The sequence below is a fragment of the Leptodactylus fuscus genome, chromosome 10 (assembly GCF_031893055.1).
Source record: "Leptodactylus fuscus isolate aLepFus1 chromosome 10, aLepFus1.hap2, whole genome shotgun sequence".
In the NCBI taxonomy this organism is placed as follows: domain Eukaryota; kingdom Metazoa; phylum Chordata; class Amphibia; order Anura; family Leptodactylidae; genus Leptodactylus; species Leptodactylus fuscus.
The window spans coordinates 31,811,825-31,830,697 of NC_134274.1; the positions used below are offsets into that span (position 1 = coordinate 31,811,825).

The 18,873-nt window shown below is 41.4% G+C and overlaps 1 protein-coding gene across 1 annotated transcript in view; it reads right to left on the bottom strand.

The window, feature by feature from the left end:
• SGMS1 (sphingomyelin synthase 1) overlaps nucleotides 1–18,873 on the bottom strand; it is a 190,914-nt gene that overhangs the window by 107,554 nt on the left and 64,487 nt on the right. The gene's annotated exons all lie outside the window — the stretch shown is intronic.

Below are 18,873 nucleotides of genomic sequence, written 5' to 3' on the forward strand. Positions count from 1 at the left end.
CCATAACGTTATCTATTCTTAAGTGTTGGTTCTTAAAGGGATTCTATCATTAGAATCCCTTTTTTAACTAAGTACACTTAGGAATAGCCTTAAGAAATGCTATTCTTCTTTTACCTTTATTATTCTGATCCGCGCCGCCATTCCTGAGAAATATCTTCCTTCTTCCATATGTAAATGAGCTTTTAGACAGCACTGGGGGCATCCAGGAAAATGGCCATCGGACATGCGCAGTCAGCCCTTTTGAACACCTTTTTGACACCAGAACACCTGTCGCCACCAGTCACCAGAGTAGCAGATGTAGCCTTATCAGTATATTTCTAAATGTGGGAACAGCGGTGACAACAGTCTTGTCCATTATAGCCCAACAGCGGCATAAGAAGGGTCCCATTTTGTTCAACGTGAAGACCCCGACATGGCCCTGTGTGCCATTCAATAGAGATTCTTCTGCTGGCAGATTCCCTTTAAAAGCTCAATAAATGACACAATACAGACGCAAAAAAAAAACGAAATCACTAAACAGCGGGATGATCAATTCTCCCCTGTTATTCATGAGCTATATACTCTAGAATACATAATCCTAAGTACTCTGCATATATTAACTCCTCTATAAATAGCTCCCAGTCATTTGCTCTGTGGTGGTACCATATGATATCTTACATACATTAGCAGTGGAGTCGAGGTCCCTGGCATTTCATATTAGACTGTCGTCTCTCGTGACGTCAGTGTAGGATTTAGCTTTTCGATATGTCCATTGCTACTAAAATAAATGCAATATTACTGTATCTGTTGTTATAGGAATAGCTCCATTCTGCAGTAATAGGCCATCAACCCAGTAAAAGTGGATACCCCTTTAAGTACCCTGGCTAGTGCTGCAGGGTTGTCATCACAAAAAAACATGGCATGGTATGTAAGATTTAGCCTTGTTGCGATGCGGTATGATGAGTATCTGTGTAGCGTACAGTAAGCGTACTGTACCAAGGGGGCCATTGTGGAAATCACATGTTTGCCTGAGGGCCGGTCCAAGCCTACTCTGAATCATTCAGTCCCATTGCAACGACTATATAAAATCCATCGCCTAGCCGTGCAGTCGCTGTCACAAAGATTTGTGAAAGAATGTGAGAGCTCGCTGAAATCGAGCATGGTCCTGTAATAGGACGCCACCATTGCAATGTGTCATAGATATTATACAATGAACTGTGAGGGGTGTTATTGAAAAGTGGAAGTGTTTAGGAAAAACAGCAACTCAGCCATGACATGGCCGACCGCGTAACGTTTTAGAGCAGGTTTGCCAAGTGCTAAGGCGCATATTGCATAAAAGACGCCAACGTTCTGCTGAGTCACTAACTGGAGAGATCCAAATCTCCGCTGGCATCAATATCTGAGCTCTGGAAACTTCATGGCATGGGTTTCCATGGCCAAGCTGCACTCAAAGCCTTACATCACTAAATACAAGGCCAAGTGTTGGGTGGAGTGATGTAACACACAATGTCACCACTGGAGCAATGGAAAAATGTTCTGTAAGTGACAATTCACACTTCTCTATCTGGCAGTCTGGGTTTGGTGAATGCCAGAAGAACGTTACGTTTGGTGTAGGAGGGAGAAAGCTTCGGGCGTGTTTTTCAAGGGTTGCTCTAAGTCACGTAGCTCCACTTAAAGGAAGTCCTGCTTCTCAGAATAACGAGACATTCTGGACAATTGTATGTTTTAACTTTGTAGGAAGGCCATGTTGTGTTCCAGCATGACTGTGTCCCAGTGGTCATGGTTGGGTGAATTTAGTGTTGAAGAAACTGATGGGCCTGCATAGAGCTCTGAGCTCCCTCAACTCCATCCAACACCATTCAGGTAGGTTAGAATAGAGACCGTAGTGAAGTCACATCAACAGGACTAATGCCCTGACCAGCTGTAGTGGTCCTGTCCAGATGATGTCACCACTGCAGCCTCTCTGTATACATACATAGCAGCGGAGAAGATGGAACAAAGTGGAAGATACAGTTAAGTATCAATACATTGTTAATTTTATTGATATTTTCTTAAACCCTCAACGACCCCTTTAATGATCCCACCCTAGATCATTACCACCACCCTTTATCAAGAAGTCCCTTTTTGTACCTTCATTGCTCTCAATTATAAATTATGTCTCCCAAATGTTAGTAAAAAGATTATACTTCTCTACCTCCGATCTTGCTTCTTCCTCTAACTTGTAAGCCGCACTATACTTCAGGCCTGTGACCTACAAGGTACCATGAACACAACATGTCTGTATCACATAGTAGTGATGTCATTGTGTCAGTCTGTTTCAGGATGCATAGGTGTTGTAGTCATGGTGCCTTGTAGACTACAGGCCTGAAGTGGTTTGTTGGCTACATCTTACACAGTGGTTAAGCAGGAAGCTAGCAGCTTCCTCCTCTACCATGCACTTTAACTGTATTGGCATCTGCAGGACGCCAGTACAGTTGAAGTTTCTGCTTGTGTTTGCGATGGCCCTGGGGTGGGCTTAACAGAGTCAGTGGGTCAGGACCACCACTCCTAGCTATGACTCTAGTGAATGATCTTCCAAATGCTCTTCTGGATGAATGCCCAAAAATTCCCACAGACAACGTACAAGTGTTCCAGAAGAGTGTAAGCTGTTTTATATGGATCTATATATCAGTGCCTACGGAGTATAAAGGTTCCTGTAAGTTTAATGTATATGTGTCCCAATATTTTTTTCTATATACTGTGGAGTGAAAATACTGAGTAGGAGCTACAATTCTTACAGCAACAGAATCTTAACAGGAACTAAGACAACCAAAAAAATAACTATAGAGCAAAAGGAAAAACATTTCTGGTATGAGCTGGAGTCTGAATTATTTTCTCGATTTATTGCTTGTCGAACAGTATGTGATGTGCCTAATGAGATCTGCATCAATATATTGAACAAAAGCAATGAGTCGACCCATGGGCTGAAGACGATCTTACGGATGGTGAATTCCTGCAGATCTGGAAGACAGAGACGGTCTACTGGCCTATATAGAAGGTATAGAATTGGGGCAAGCTAAGAACGAGAACCTCCAAGAAGCAGCATTACCAAAGCCAAGGTTCATATATTATATATAAAACAAGCACATAAAATAAAGCTCGGGGTAGACGGAGGTCAGCAATGAACATTAGGCAAGCAGAAGCTGCTCAGCTGTCTGTCTACACACTCTGAAAATAGAATGGTTCACAATGGAAGCTAAAAACCAAGCCGGATATAATGGGCCATTCTCACCATTTACATCGCACACCACAAATGGAAGGAAATTCGATTTCTGAGTAATCTTTGCTATATGATGTAGGAGTACATTATATTTACCTAGTAAGAGAAGGCACTGCGACTTTATAAAGCCCATAGAGTTTAGGAGCTCAAAGACATGTAAAGGAAACATCATTCTTTTGTAAATGTATACTGAAAAGCTATGTATGGACAAAAATAGCAGAATTCTCAGAATGCATAGAAATACTATTCATACTTACTATTCACATTTGATGGGGCCTGTCACTTTTTCTGGCAGATTCTATATCAATAAAGCATGTCTCTGAATAAAATTGGTGGCTTATTATAATACGGCCATACTGAATTCTATGGATGTCGTATTATGGCTTTGTAGAGGTAATAGGATTGGCATTGGTATTAAGAATAACATTGCTCTGCATGTAACCACGATGCATTTGGACTTTTTTCCCCCCCTATCCATGTGTCTTTGGAGTGTGGGAGGAAACCCACGCAAACACGGGAGAACATACAAAGTCCTTGGCAGGATTCGAAAATAGGACTCCAGCGCTGCAAGGCTAAAGTGCTAATCATTGAGCCTCCGTGCTGCATTTGGACTTTCTATTGGTAAAGTCTCACTAATAATGGTTGTCCCGTATACCCAATCCTAAGCATAGGCCATGAATATGTGATTGATAGGGGACAAATAGGCGGCCTCTGCACGTTTCAGCTGTACGAGGCCACTTCCAGTGCCCACAAGATAAGCAACTCAGTTGGCTCCATGCCCTTTATAGTGCCCAGAGACTGGTACTGCCGTTCTGCTCCCATGGAAGTCAATGGGAGTTGAGCGACAATGACAGCGCCCATACTACACAGGGACTGAAACATTCTGCTTCCAGCCCTGTTTTCTGTCCAGTATGGATTCCAGGGCGGCCCTATACAGCTGATCAGTGTCAGCAGATGAATCATGGGAAATGTAGTTTGTCTGCAGAGTCACTGTATGGAACTAACAGGAGCAACAAGTAAAATAAAGCCAAGAAAAGGCTGCACAAGGGAATAGTCAGTATTTAGCACTGCCGTGGACTGTAATTTTTGGAACCCCTTGAAATTCAGTCTGCTGGGTTTTTGGGAATATCCGAACTTTCAACACAGGTGTGAACTCAACCTTAATAACGCCATATGTGGCCCTATTAACCAATCCAAAGACACAATCCTGCTCTAAGAACAATATACACAACCTCCATAATCCTGTATAATGTTTACACTGTAATGTAAAACCATCAAGAACCTAATATAAATATCCCTTAACATCGCCTATACATCAAGCTGTCGGATTGTATCCACGGGCTGAAGGCAGCATTAAATAAAGCCTATTTGGCCCCATTTCCATAGCCCATAGTATTCTTCAATTTATGACCCATCTATAATTTAACAACTCCTCATTTACTTTTCACAACAAACCAACCCTGAGCTAACCTCATTGAGAACACTGTCTGAGCCTATGCAAAGGGCAGCAGACAGCACTCGAGTCCTGATTTATGTTTACCAAGGCAGAAAATAAATCTTGATATCTTTACAGCCAAAAACAACTAAGCATTTAATGTGATTTACAACATAAACATTCACATTTTATTCTCCTGAAATAAAGATTTAGCACAGTAATACCTAGGAAAGCAGTCAAACCTGAGCGCATTAGCAAGTGGGATACACACAAGATGTAACTGGTCACTGTTGTATCAGCAAAATTGCATAAATCAATAGTAGAGATGAGCGAACAGTAAAATGTTCAAGGTTCGATATTCGTTTCGAGTAGCCCCTCAATATTCAACTACTCAAATCGAATATCGAACCCTATTATAGTCTATGGGGGGAAAATGCTCGTTTCAGGGGTAGGCAACATTTGATCAAATTATACTTAGCAAGTCCACGAGTGAGGGTTGGGCTGGATCCTCCGAGAAGTCTTCTCCGTGCAGCGTCCCCACGGCATCTTGCGGCTCTGAATTCACTCTGCCAGGCATCGGGCCTGGGCAGAGCCGACTGCGCATGTCCGCACTACAAGCAGACATGCGCAGTCGGCTCTGCCCAGGCCCGATGCCTGGCAGAGTGAATGAAGAGCCGGAAGACGCCGCGGGGACGCTGCAAGGAGAAGACTTCTAAAGGTAGGAGAAGAACCAGCATTGATTGGCCAACTGTATAGCATTCGGCCAATCAATGCTGGTTCTGCATCAAACTTTTCCATTCGAATAGCGAGTGGTACTCGATCGAGTACGAGTATTTCGAATACCCTAATATTCGATCGAATACCTACTCAATCGAGTACTACTCGCTCATCTCTAATCAATAGTACAAGGAAATATAAGAAACTCTGAAATATACGTTAGCAGAGAAAAATGCTCCTTTCTCTACTTCGCAGACTCCTCCTTTTAAACTGGTTACTCACTCTGAAATCTCTCCTAGATCGGAGGATGAGACTGATCAACTCACAGAGAGATCAGGTTAACACACATAAATCTATGAAGAGGGGAGGGAAAAGGAGAGGAGTGACTGAATGATTGAAGCAAAGAAGTTTTAGACATCACCCCAAGTGCAGAACTTCTCTATAATGTCCTATATGGATTTCCAGTGCGGCTGGGTTCACATCTGTTGGAGGTTCCGTTACAGAGACCGCCAAAAATCGATGGAGAAAAAAGTCCTACACGCAGGATGTTTTTCTCCACTGCTTTATGTTTTAAAACGGTAGCCACTAGATGGACTCCATTATAGTCAGTGGGGTTCACTGGGCTCTGTATGTAACTGCTATTTTAGAGGTACAGCCCTTTGTCTCTTGGGTCCCCTGACAGAACTGAATGACGGAGAGCACAGTGTGAACCTAGCAAGGGAGCAGAATCTCCTATTTTAGCCATGTGCTACTAGATACAGCATAGTAGTTAGAGAAAACTGCTAAAAAGATAAAAGGCCCATTAAGCCCCGCACCCTCGGCTAAGCTGGTCTCCATTGTTGGTCTGTGGAAGAAGATGAATCAACCCAGCAGGAGAACAACACCTTTGCTGTCTACCACATTTCTTTAAGACTTGAATTTTTGATGTCAAGCCTAAATGTACGTGCCCTTGTATTATTTTATATGGGTTTTTATAATCCCATTTTAGAAACTAGACACCATCATTTTGACCACAACTTCAGTATTGTGTCACTTCTAGGCGTATCGCCTATTTAGGTCTTACTCGATAAAGATTTATAAGTATTCTAGGTGTAGAGTTTCACTGAGCAATTCCTATCTGTCATAACACATCTAATCTGATGAAAAGTAACACACAATGCATCCAGGTTGCTAGACCTTTATGTAAAGTAGCATGGAAGCAGGCTGATGTTGTGTAATGTCGGATGACTCTTCTTACCACACCTGGCGTGGTTTTGGGTTCTGGTCCAAGTAGAATATTTCCATAGTTCTACCTCTCAATATCTCAGTTGTTTATAGGAAGTCTAACCAGAAATGAAAGCTAAAAAGTACAGAAGGAATACAGTATTGTCAGTCGGAAGAGCGTTCATGTTACCGACACAAACCGGGTTTTCCTACCATGCCATTATCTTACGATAGGTAATAACACATTGATCCGCGAGAAAAGTAGTATAATATAGCGAAAAACATGACAATTTGGCCACATACTAAACTTTTTAAAAACAAGACCCCAAATGATGGTAAAATTATGTTTTTTTCCACCCAACAAATTTTTGACAATTGATTCTTTTGTCAAGAGATTTTTTTTTTCTAGAGGTGACAAATCTTTCAGATCTGTCAGGGGGACCCAAACGATGGAGAGGCGAACCACTAAAATAGTGGTTACACACAGAGCCCAGCAGGTGACCATGCAGGACTTTAATCTCCGGCAATTTTCGGTGGACTACGTGATGGAGTCGCCAATGCCAATTAGATCCCAGCCAACAATGGTTGGAAATTTGACAAGTAGATGCCATGAGGGATGTTTATGGTGGACCGGTGGTGGCTTTAGGGTATGTTCACTCGGCTGAAACCTTTTCCGCTGTGTGAACGCTCCGCACGGCTAGATGCAACGGGATGCCGATGCCATGCACCAGAATCCCGCTCCTCATTAGACTCAAATGAATGGGCTAATCGGTAGAGAGTCTCGCGCCGCAGTTGTCTCAGCCGCAGAATCCGTGGGAAGATAGGGTATGATGCTTCTTTTCCCACTAGCTGAAAAAAAAAATCGCTAGTGGGAAAAAGAAGCGAGCAGCTCCCATTGAAATGAATGGAAGTCTTTTTTGTATACGTATTTCACGTCAAAATCCGCCTGCAAGAAACTGTGTGAACTAGCCCTAAGTCTGCCAAAAACAGATTTGCCATACTGGATATTTTCAGCAGGCTAAAAAATATCAGTGTTTAGTATGATACACTTATTTGGCGATTCATCAGCCATCTTGCACAGACTCCTTACACATGTAAGACACAGGGCTTCAAAGAAAGAATCCAAGTGACACTCTGTAGTACGGGGAACACAGCAGCAATTTAACAGAAAGGCTCCTTTAAGTTGCATAAAACTTTGTATTAAAAAAAAAAAATGTTCTCGGCTAGGAAACTGGTAAACTCTTTATGGAAAACTGTGATACATGCTGAGTACCTAATCCTCACAGCACAGAAACTTTCCATATGCATAATAGTCACAGTACACAGCCAACCACCTGGGTATAAACACACTTTACAGAGCTGCCAGTGTAAAAGCTTGCCAATTAGGACAGTAGAAAGTCGCGGCTTCTTCAGTCGGAGAGAAAAGATTCGAAAATAACAATCTAATCCAAACCAGTTCCAGAATTACTTAGGATTTTCCAGGGGGGAAAAAAAAGCTGCAGTCCCCAAATAGCTGAACGTTTTAATCCACATAATATAGCTGCACATCGCTTGCATACTTTTAGAGGGATGAAGTACATTGTATTGCAGTGGAGGGTTCTGATACAATGTGTGACCCTATTCACATCTGCGTTCGGGTTTCCGAACTTTTCTCTCCGTAAGTTTTGTGCGGAAACCACATGGACCCCATTATAATCTATAGGGTCTGCTGAATGCAAGCTGAATGCAAAGGTGAACCAGGCCTGTCTTAGAAACTATATGCTTACAATTTTTTTTTTTTTTATTATTATTTTTCTTTCCACCATAATCCAAACCTTTTGTCTCCAAGACTTTCCGAGAGCTGCACCAGTTCTTTGGAATATTCTACCCAATCAGATTAATTGCCAGTTTTTTAGGCTGGCCCATCACATTCCCTAATCAACCTCTTTGCTTTTACCCCCTTTTACAATATTTCTCAGAAACCTGATCCCTTCAGCCAACAGTACATGTATCGGTGCATATACCTGTCCTGGCCGAATGCAGATTTTTGTGTACTACCTTTGTTTATATAAAAGATACCTAGAATATTGTAGCTTTATACTCTATAATGTATGTGAGTGTGTGTATGTCAGTGAGGCTAAGAATGAAGTCCCTGTGAGCTTCTATTGGCCAATATGGGTCACCTGATGTGATAAGGGGAAGGTCTTAGTAGCGTCATTTTTGCCTTTTTGCCTATATCACTGGTTTTTAAGGTAAAACAAAATGATGGCAATGTTATGGCAATTTAGTCTAAAACAGTGTCTATGTCAGTGAGACTAAGAATTGTAAACTTCTATTAGTTAATGATTTGGGGGAAAGCCCTCAATATGGAAGTCAGTGGTTCTGTATTTGCTTTTGTAAATGTGTCACTGGGTTGTTATGGTAACATGGTACCATATTTGTGTTTGTGAAAATGTTACTGGGTTGTTATGGAAACCCAGTCTGAAACAAAAATGGCTGGATTGTTATGGAAATCTGATCTAAAACTGTGTGTATGTCAGTGAGGCCAAGAATGGAGGACATGTAAGTATCCATTGGCCAATACAGATCATGTGCAGTGATTGAGGGCGGCCCTTGATGTGTAAGCCAGTGATGTTATATCTACTGTTGTGAATAAGTAAAAAATGATAGCTGAAATGTAGTCTAAAACCCTTCAAAAGCACCTGATTTATCTATATGACATCAGGAATATATATATATATATATATATATATATATATATATATATATATATATATATACACACACACACATACAAACACAAAATTGCTATTCTTCATTTCAGACCAGTTCCTGACATCCACAGTCAAAAAAAGATCTAAAATGTATGAACGGTAATATATTACAAGTAAGAAGCAATAGTGAGAATATAAGAGCGTTTCCATTTAGTAAGCAAATAAAACGCACTATGAAAGCATCTACACTGTGGCCAGACATCACACGCTTTCTCCATCCGGTGGCCACTGACCAGGACTCCAGCATGCAGTATGCTGTCTATGAGAACATATGCTACAATAAATCACTTAACTGGCGGGCATTCATAGCTGGCAGGCCAGAAAAGCTTGTGGTTGTACCCAGGCCATGTGTTGAAGGCTTGATATCTGATTGCCTAAAAATAACATTAACAAGATGACTTCCAACAAGCAATCCCTGTAATGTAAAACATATTTACTGTCAGTCATTCAGCTTTGACTCTCATAGAAGAACTGTGTATGAGTAGGCCTCACACTAGAAGATCCTTATATTAAAGGGGCTTTCTCATAAACATATGTCAAATATCAGGTCAGAAATATATGACTGCTGGAGGTCTAAATGGTGGGATGATCATGAAATGGGACTCTCTGAATTGAGAGGTAGTGTGAGTATGTGGCTACAGCTCCATTCACCTCTATGGGACTGATGGAGCTCACCAAGTGCAGCACCCCATAAGTCCCATATAAAGGAATGAAGCAGTAACACTACCACTTCAATTACACAGGACACTAGGGTTTGGAGCCCCGCACTCATATATTCATGCCTGCTACCACTGCGCCTTGACGATTCCTGACCTTTCTTTACGGTTTTACAAGTTCCACTGCCAACAATATCGACTAACCTGCCAACCTGTACTTCTAGTGTGACTGTGGGAGCGCAATACAGACTTTACATCAGGTTTCGCTTTTCCTAAGGAATCAACACCAAAAATGATGCACGCGCTGTTATGAGAAGTGATGCTGCGGACACAGCGAAGAATAAGAAGAAGAGGATGCCTTCTAGTGGTGTAACTAAAGTCTTGTGGGCACCAGTGCAATCTTTTGTCCAGGGCCCCCTACCTGATCCCTACAGGTAATTCTTGATAGTGATGGTTACGGGAGCTAAGGAATTTAATCAGCCTTTGTGTGGTTCGGGTAATCTGTGGGTGTCCTTGGCTTATGGGCCAGATGGAAGCTGCAATCTCAATACTGATGCCAGTGCTTATGGGTCCCCTAAGGCTCCTGGGCCCCAGTGTGACTGCACCCTCTGCACCCCCTCAAGTTAAAGGGGCTCTATCAGCAAAATCATGCTGATAGAGCCCCACATATGCATGGATAGCCTTTAAAAAGGCTATTCAGGCACCAGTAACGTTATATTAAACTAACACCCCCCCCCCCCCCCGTTTTAAAATAAAACCCGAAAAAAGAATATCTACTTACGCATCGTGCACGCAGGGCGGGCATTTAGGGTGCGCCGTCTTCTTCTTCCATGCCTCGCAGACTGGCCTGGGTGCCTGCGCAGTATCCGTAGTAGAAGCCGCATGCGCCCAGGACATTTTTTTATATCAGTGTCAGTTCGCGAGCGCCGGAGGAGGACGGGACCGGAAAACATCGGAGGAAGAAGAGGCGTGAAAGTAGAAGACGGCTCACCCTGAATGCCCGCCCACAGTGCACGATCCGTAAGTAGATATTCTTTTTTAGGGTTTTATTTTAAAACGAGGGGGGGGGGGTAGTTTACTATAACTTTTACGGTGCCTGAATAGCCTTTTTAAAGGCTATTCACGCATATGTGGGGCTCTAGCAGCATGATTTTGCTGATAGAGCCCCTTTAAGCCTGTGATGCCTTCATATGAAGGGGAAGGTAACAGCAAGATTAGTCAGAATACTGGGGAAGACGGCGCTGTGCTCGGAGTACAGGGGGAGCGCCCCTGTGCTCTGTGCACAGAATTACCATATAAGAATAAAGTCTGTATTTTAAAAATGGTATTGAAGAAAAAGATAAAAATTTTAGTGAAATTTGGCTAAATCTAATGATAGACTCCCTTTAACCAAATTTAAGGTAAGGTAAGGCATATCATGGAGATATAACATGTGGCCTGTGGGAAATGAGGCATAGTCCTTATTGTGTTGCAGCCCCTTTATAGGTACAGGTAAGTACACGGTTACGTATAGGTAAGTACATGGTTACCAAACAAGTAAGTGGGGAATTGGGCTTTGAATAGGAGTAGAAGCGGAAACGCCAATAAGCCCTTCTGTGCTTTGTAGCAAGGTCTGGCACCATAATTGAGGCCTCAATTAGATTGTTGCTATGGAGTCCGTAACTTTTATGTGTGACAAAAATTTTCTATGGCCCTGACCAGAAAAGAATCCCATAAAGGACACAAGTGGGTCCGCGGCCATATCAAGCCTATCCTTCCCTCCACTTGAAGCAAAAAGAATCAGACTATAATGTCCGTCTACCCATTCACAGGTAGGGAAGCAAGTCAAGCTGCAATCTTGTTAGATAGTCATTCTTCCTCTTTTTAGGAAGTTTATAAAACTCTGTACAGTCCGTAGGCCAAACCACTGTCTCTGACTTCTCTATTTTTCCCCAGCCTGACTCAGACCCCTGCTCCTTCATACATGGCCGACAATCTTGGTCACATAGAAGCAGTAAAGCTCTTCTAATTTCCTGTGGTCATCCAACATCTTGCTTCATGATTGGTCCATAGGTCCCATAGACTTGTAGGTGAAGCTGCAGAGAAGGACTTGTTTATTTGTAACATATTCTGCTTGGTTGTGTATTACCGGCAGCCGAGTCCATCTTTAGTTTGCCTATATTCGGCTCCGTTCACATCAGCGTTGTGGTTTCCGTACAATTTCTGCGTACAGCAGGGATTCCATTGAGTTAGGAAAACCATTAATTCCGCCTGAAAGCCTATTCTGCAGATATCCTTAACTGCACTTGCTCTAAGTTAGTCTTACAACTGCAGAGCAAGTTTGGAGAGCAAAATCAGATTTCACTGGAAGCTCGAGAGAGCACTTGCCAAATGCTACAAGTAGTGGAAAAAAAAAAAAACAATAACACTTAGAATGAAGAAAAACTGGACAGAATGACTGCTAGGCTTTCTAAGAAATCTCTGCTGAGTTCACTGCATGTCATGCCAATGGGTTTATATGTTATCGGTGTACATGGCAATGGTGCCTTCTGCTGGTCATCACATAAAAGTGGTATATGTACATGGACACGAACTGTGTAAATTCACTTACTAAAAGCCAATAGTTCTGAGTAACTGGACCAACTATACAGTACGTGCAACGGTGCAAAAGACAAGAGTCCATAAGAACGGTTAAGATTTTCTATATACATAGTTCTACGTAACTGAGGAGTCTGGCAACGATTTTGAGGCAGATTCCGACTCAAAATCAGCACCAGATTCTGTCCTGTATCTATCTCCCATGGACGACAATGGAGGCCAAAGAGCAATGCAGAACACTGATAACATAAGTGTCCTTCTCAGTCCCGGTACAGATTCCACCACTGATCAGGCCCATTCATCTACCCATCTAGGGCTAATCGGTTAATGAAAACCATGGGTCGGAATATATACAAGAATCTGAGGAGGTTTTCCACCCTATGAGGCGGCCCTTAAGGTTACTGGGGAGGTTTGGGAGTTTTAAAAAATTAGCTGAACAGTAGAACATGTGATGTAATAACAAAAACTCATGTACTATATATCCACATCACAAGCCTCAGAGGTGATCCCTGTATGGACAACATTGGGGTGAGTGACTGACTATGGTAGTCATATGAATGTATGAAGCATCTTCCCTAGAGGATAAGTCATGAAAGACCACCTGAATGTTGGAAATGTAATGGTGGGGCTTTAAATAAGTTTTCCGCACCTCTCCCCCAAGCCAATTTTCATACTGATGACCCAGCTACAAAATAGGTCATCGGTATTTGATCAGTTGTGAACGGACACCTGGATCCTGTACAGATCAGACTGCCTCCGGGAGCTAGAGGTATACAGAGCTGGAAGCAACTCTGTTTCTGTTCAAGTAATAGGCACAGAGTTGTCGCCCCGTCCACTCTATGACAGTGGTGCCGGAGTACTGCAGCTCTGTGCCTATTACTTACATGGGAGCAGAGTTGCTTCCAGTTCGGTCCATCTCTAACATTTCCAGTGCCCAAAGGCCACCAGATCAGCCAAACGGTGCAAAGCGTGGGAGTTCTGTGATCCTCATCAATAGGACATAGTTCTAGAAAGGATATAAAAAAAAAAAAAAAAAACTTGAGAGTCTTCAGTAGTTGATATCTTTTTTTAATGGCTAACTTAACAATGATGACAGATTACAAGTTTTCGGGATAACTCTGATCCCTTCCTCAGGTATAGGATCTGTCATCATTATTAAATTAGCTATTAAAAAAGTATCAACTACTGAAGACTCAAGTGTTTGTTTTTTATATATTTTATACCCACTGGCTAACACGGTACAAAAACTTACTTTTTCCTTATACTAAACAAAGGATATACCGTATACATATCATTAAATAAATACATGTCAGGAAAGGTGTCGGGTCCTTTACAAAAAAAAATAAGATTCACCACTTCAAAACCAAATAGATTTTGTTTTTCATCCCAGCCTCAAACATTTCATAATTAAAAGAGATTCTCCCACTAAATATTAATTTGCTCCATTAGATCATGTAAAATATAACAAGCTTTTAGTTGCAATCATTAAAAATTGTTCCTTTGTAACTATTGCTGTTACGTACTTGTTATGGTGCCCCCTGCTGTTCTTCTGATTTCCTCTTAGATGGGAATCAAAACAGCCTATCGCGTATGTAATGGCAATATCTAGAACATTACTATTTAATTATTCCTACAGAGAAGCTGTTATCTTACATAATCTAATGGAGAGAGATAGGACTATGGGGGAACCGCTTTAGGAAATGGACCAACATAATATTATTTATTTTGCTTGTATAGCGTCTTCATATTCTGCAGCGCTTTACAGATATTTAGTCACTGTCCCGCATAGGGTGCGCATTCATTTCTATGACCCCATACACACAACCGTGCGCATTCATTCCTATGACCCCATATATATGACTGTATATTTTCACAGTCCGGTGTATGGGGTCATGAGCAAAACTCAGGACAGGTCCTGTTCTTGTCTGTTTTGGGGTCTGCACTCACAGGTCTCAATGAATGGGGCTGTGTAAGCATGAGTGGCACACGGATGACATCCATATACCAACAGTGCGCTTCAATGATGGCCTTGCCGACGCACACACATTCATGTGCTTGTCGCCTTAGAGTGCTTTCACATGTGTGGCCAACCAAATGTGGATCAATGATATTTACCCTGAACCTGCAACTTGAGGTCAGAGCAAGTGGAGATGCGACATGGCAAATAGCGATAATCCACGTGCAGTTACTGCGGCTCTGCCACAAACCTGTGATTTACACTTATACACTCTGACCTTTTCAGTATGATCTATTGCTAAAAGCATTCCTCCAATTTCAAATTGCAACATGTAACGTTAAGAAACTTTGTAATGTATCTTATTACAGAAATCAGTTTCCTTCTCCATAACTTCACTCAGACTATCTATTTATATAGAGTCGCCTTAGTACTCAGATCACGCACAGAAGTCTATGGAGAGCAGAGGAAATGGAGAAGGCTCATTCTGTGCAGCAGTAGAGGCTTATCTTAAAAGAGTCAGAACACCTCTCTCTCACTCACTGTACCACAGAGTCTTTTCCAGCAGCTCCTCCATAGACTTCTACTTAAAATTCAATATAAACCTATCCTGATAAATGGAGAAAAAACAAAAAAAAACAAAAACAGATTTCTTTAAAAACATATATTACAAATTTTCTTACATTCACCATTAATATTTATTTACAATATTATTAATAATTTATTATTATAATATATATTATATATACAGTCCTATGAAAAAGTTTGGGCACCCCTATTAATCTTAATCATTTTTAGTTCTAAATATTTTGGTATTTGCAACAGCCATTTCAGTTCGATATATCTAGTAACTGATGGACACAGTAATATTTCAGGATTGAAATGAGGTTTATTGTACTAACAGAAAATGTGCAATATGCATTAAACCAAAATTTGACCGGTGCAAAAGTATGGGCACCTCAACAGAAAAGTGACATTAATATTTAGTACATCCTCCTTTTGCAAAGATAACAGCCTCTAGTCGCTTCCTGTAGCTTTTAATCAGTTCCTGGATCCTGGATAAAGGTATTTTGGACAAACAATTCAAGTTCAGTTAAGTTAGATGGTCGCCGAGCATGGACAGCCCGCTTCAAATCATCCCACAGATGTTCAATGATATTCAGGTCTGGGGACTGGGATGGCCATTCCAGAACATTGTAATTGTTCCTCTGCATGAATGCCTGAGGATTTGGAGCGGTGTTTTGGATCATTGTCTTGCTGAAATAACCATCCCCGGCGTAACTTCAACTTCGTCACTGATTCTTGAACATTATTCTCAAGAATCTGCTGATACTGAGTGGAATCCATGCGACTCTCAACTTTAACAAGATTCCCGATGCCGGCATTGGCCACACAGCCCCAAAGCATGATGGAACCTCCACCAAATTTTACAGTGGGTAGCATGTGTTTTTCTTGGAATGCTGTATCTTTTTGGACGCCATGCATAACGCCTTTTTTTATAACCAAACAACTCAATTTTTGTTTCCAAAATGAAGCTGCCTTGTCCAAATGTGCTTTTTCATACCTCAGGCAACTCTATTTGTGGCGTACGTGCAGAAACGGCTTCTTTCTCATCACTCTCCCATACAGCTTCTATTTGTGCAAAGTGCGCTGTATAGTTGACCGATGCACAGTGACACCATCTGCAGCAAGATGATGCTGCAGCTCTTTGGAGGTGGTCTGTGGATTGTCCTTGACTGTTCTCACCATTCTTCTTCTCTGCCTTTCTGATATTTTTCTTGGCCTGCCACTTCTGGGCTTAACAAGAACTGTCCCTGTGGTCTTCCATTTCCTTACTATGTTCCTCACAGTGGAAACTGACAGGTTAAATCTCTGAGACAACGTTTTGTATCCTTCCCCTGAACAACTATGTTGAACAATCTTTGTTTTCAGATCATATATATATATATATATATATATATATATATATATATATATGTCCATGTTCGGCGACCATCAAACTTAACTGAACTTGAATTGTTTTGTAGAAAGAAATGGTCCAAAATACCTTCATCCAGGATCCAGGAACTGATTAAAAGCTACAGGAAGCGACTAGAGGCTGTTATCTTTGCAAAAGGAGGATCTACTAAATATTAATGTCACTTTTCTGTTGAGGTGCCCATATTTTTGCACCGGTCAAATTTTGGTTTAATGCATATTGCGCATTTTCTGTTAGTACAATAAACCTCATTTCAATCCTGAAATATTACTGTGTCCATCAGTTATTAGATATATCAAACTGAAATGGCTGTTGCAAACACCAAAATATTTAGAACTAAAAATGATTAAGATTAATAGGGGTGCCCAAACTTTTTCATAGGACTGTATGTTCCCCATAGACTATAATGGGGTTCGAAACCCATTCGAACACTCGAACAGTGAGCGGCTGTTCGAATCGAATTTCGAACCTCGAACATTTTAGTGTTCGCTCATCTCTAGTAAAGATCAATTTTCAGCAACCTCATTACCATTATATCCAGGGCTACTGTAACAGGTATGATTGATAGATAAATAGATAGATAGATAGATAGATAGATAGATAGATAGATAGATAGATAGATAGATAACACAGGATCCACCATTCACAATAGGTGAGGGTTTCAGCTCACCTCCTTCCCCCTACCTGTACAATGACCTCTACCCAGGACACAGAGCATGCCCACAAAATCTTCTATAGAACTCAGTGAGTCTTCTTCAGAGATTTACGCTTAATACTGGAGCGGCAAGATGGTCGATCCATAATCATGTGCAGAAATTTTTTTAAAAAAATTCATAAACAAAAACAAAAAAAATTTGAGCAAAAGACTAAAGTATCAGTATGTGATCTAATTTGTAGAAACAAATGTAGGGGTTCCTTAGAAATTGTTATTTGGGTTCTGGTAGAAAGTGATAACATACAGAATAAATAATTTCCACCGATAATAAAACATAAGCTTGTTAACTTTGACAAAAACCTAAAGTTCGCCGACCGCAGATTGTTAACGTGTTTATAGAACGTGTTTCCTATTAGCCTAACCATAAAAACAGAAAGACGCGCTGTTGCCAAAACAAATATTGGAAACATATGTGCCTTGTATTGAAGTCATGGAATAACACCCAACCCAACAAAGTTAAATGTTAACATTTCCATGACAGTCATTTAAGCAGAATACAAGACTGGAGGGCGAGGTCGGCTCTAATTCTGCATTTCATTACACACGAAAAACATGAAGATATCTATATAAGAAGTGGGAGACCCGGGGGAGGGGGACTGGAGTGTTAACCATTAACATCTTGGGGAAAATTTAACTGTGTTATGGGAATCGCACCCAAAATCTAGTAAGGTATAGCAATCTAGATTTCCTGAGATAATGAAAACTGCATCGTAGCCATAGTAAAAAAGGAACAATAAGGTTTAATACATATACAGTTAGCGCCAAAGATATACATTATTTTGCCCAGTTGGAGGTGCCATGTTCTCCGCTCACGTCCAAAGCAAAAGTAGAGTCATATATAAACAATACATGGTCCATATATCATCCTCTAGAGGTCACGTGATATATTCCATGTGGACCCATTATCTACAGCAGTGGTTCTCATCCTGGGGTACGTGTATCTGGGGGGTATCTGTGGCGGGTAAAAACTGCTGTGCTCCCACCCCGCCCAGGATGAATGTCTGCGCATAACCATGGGCACCAGCATTATGTTAGATGCACAATAAGCTCCGCCATCAGTACTGTGGATGCCTCATTACAGCTATAGATGCCCCGGGGAATAAGGGATGAGCTGCATTCATTACTCACCACTCCGAGAGCTGACATCATAGCAGAAAGGAAGAGCGGAGCAGAGTGGGAAGTAATGAATATGGCTAGCCAGAAGATCTTCACATAGGAGTCAGTGTGGGGGCCATCATTTTATATATAAGGGCATTTTACTACATGAGGGTACTGAATAGGCTATTACACTATACATGGGGGCACTAAAGAGAACATTATACTATATGTGGGGCACTGATGGGTCCATTATACTAGATTTAGGAGCCATTAAGCAACTTGTAGGGCAATGAAGGGGGTCCTTATACTATATGTGGGGGCTCTGAACGTGCCATTATATTACATGTGGGGGCACTGATGGGGCCATTATACTATATGTGGGGTACTGAGAAAGTGGTTATACTACATTAAGGCGCACTGAAGGATCCATTAGGCAAGATGTTTGGCAATGAAGGGAGTCTTTTTACTATATTTGGGGTCATTGTACTATATGTGGGGGCACTGAAGGGGCCATTATACTGTATATGGGATCACTAATAGGGTCATTAT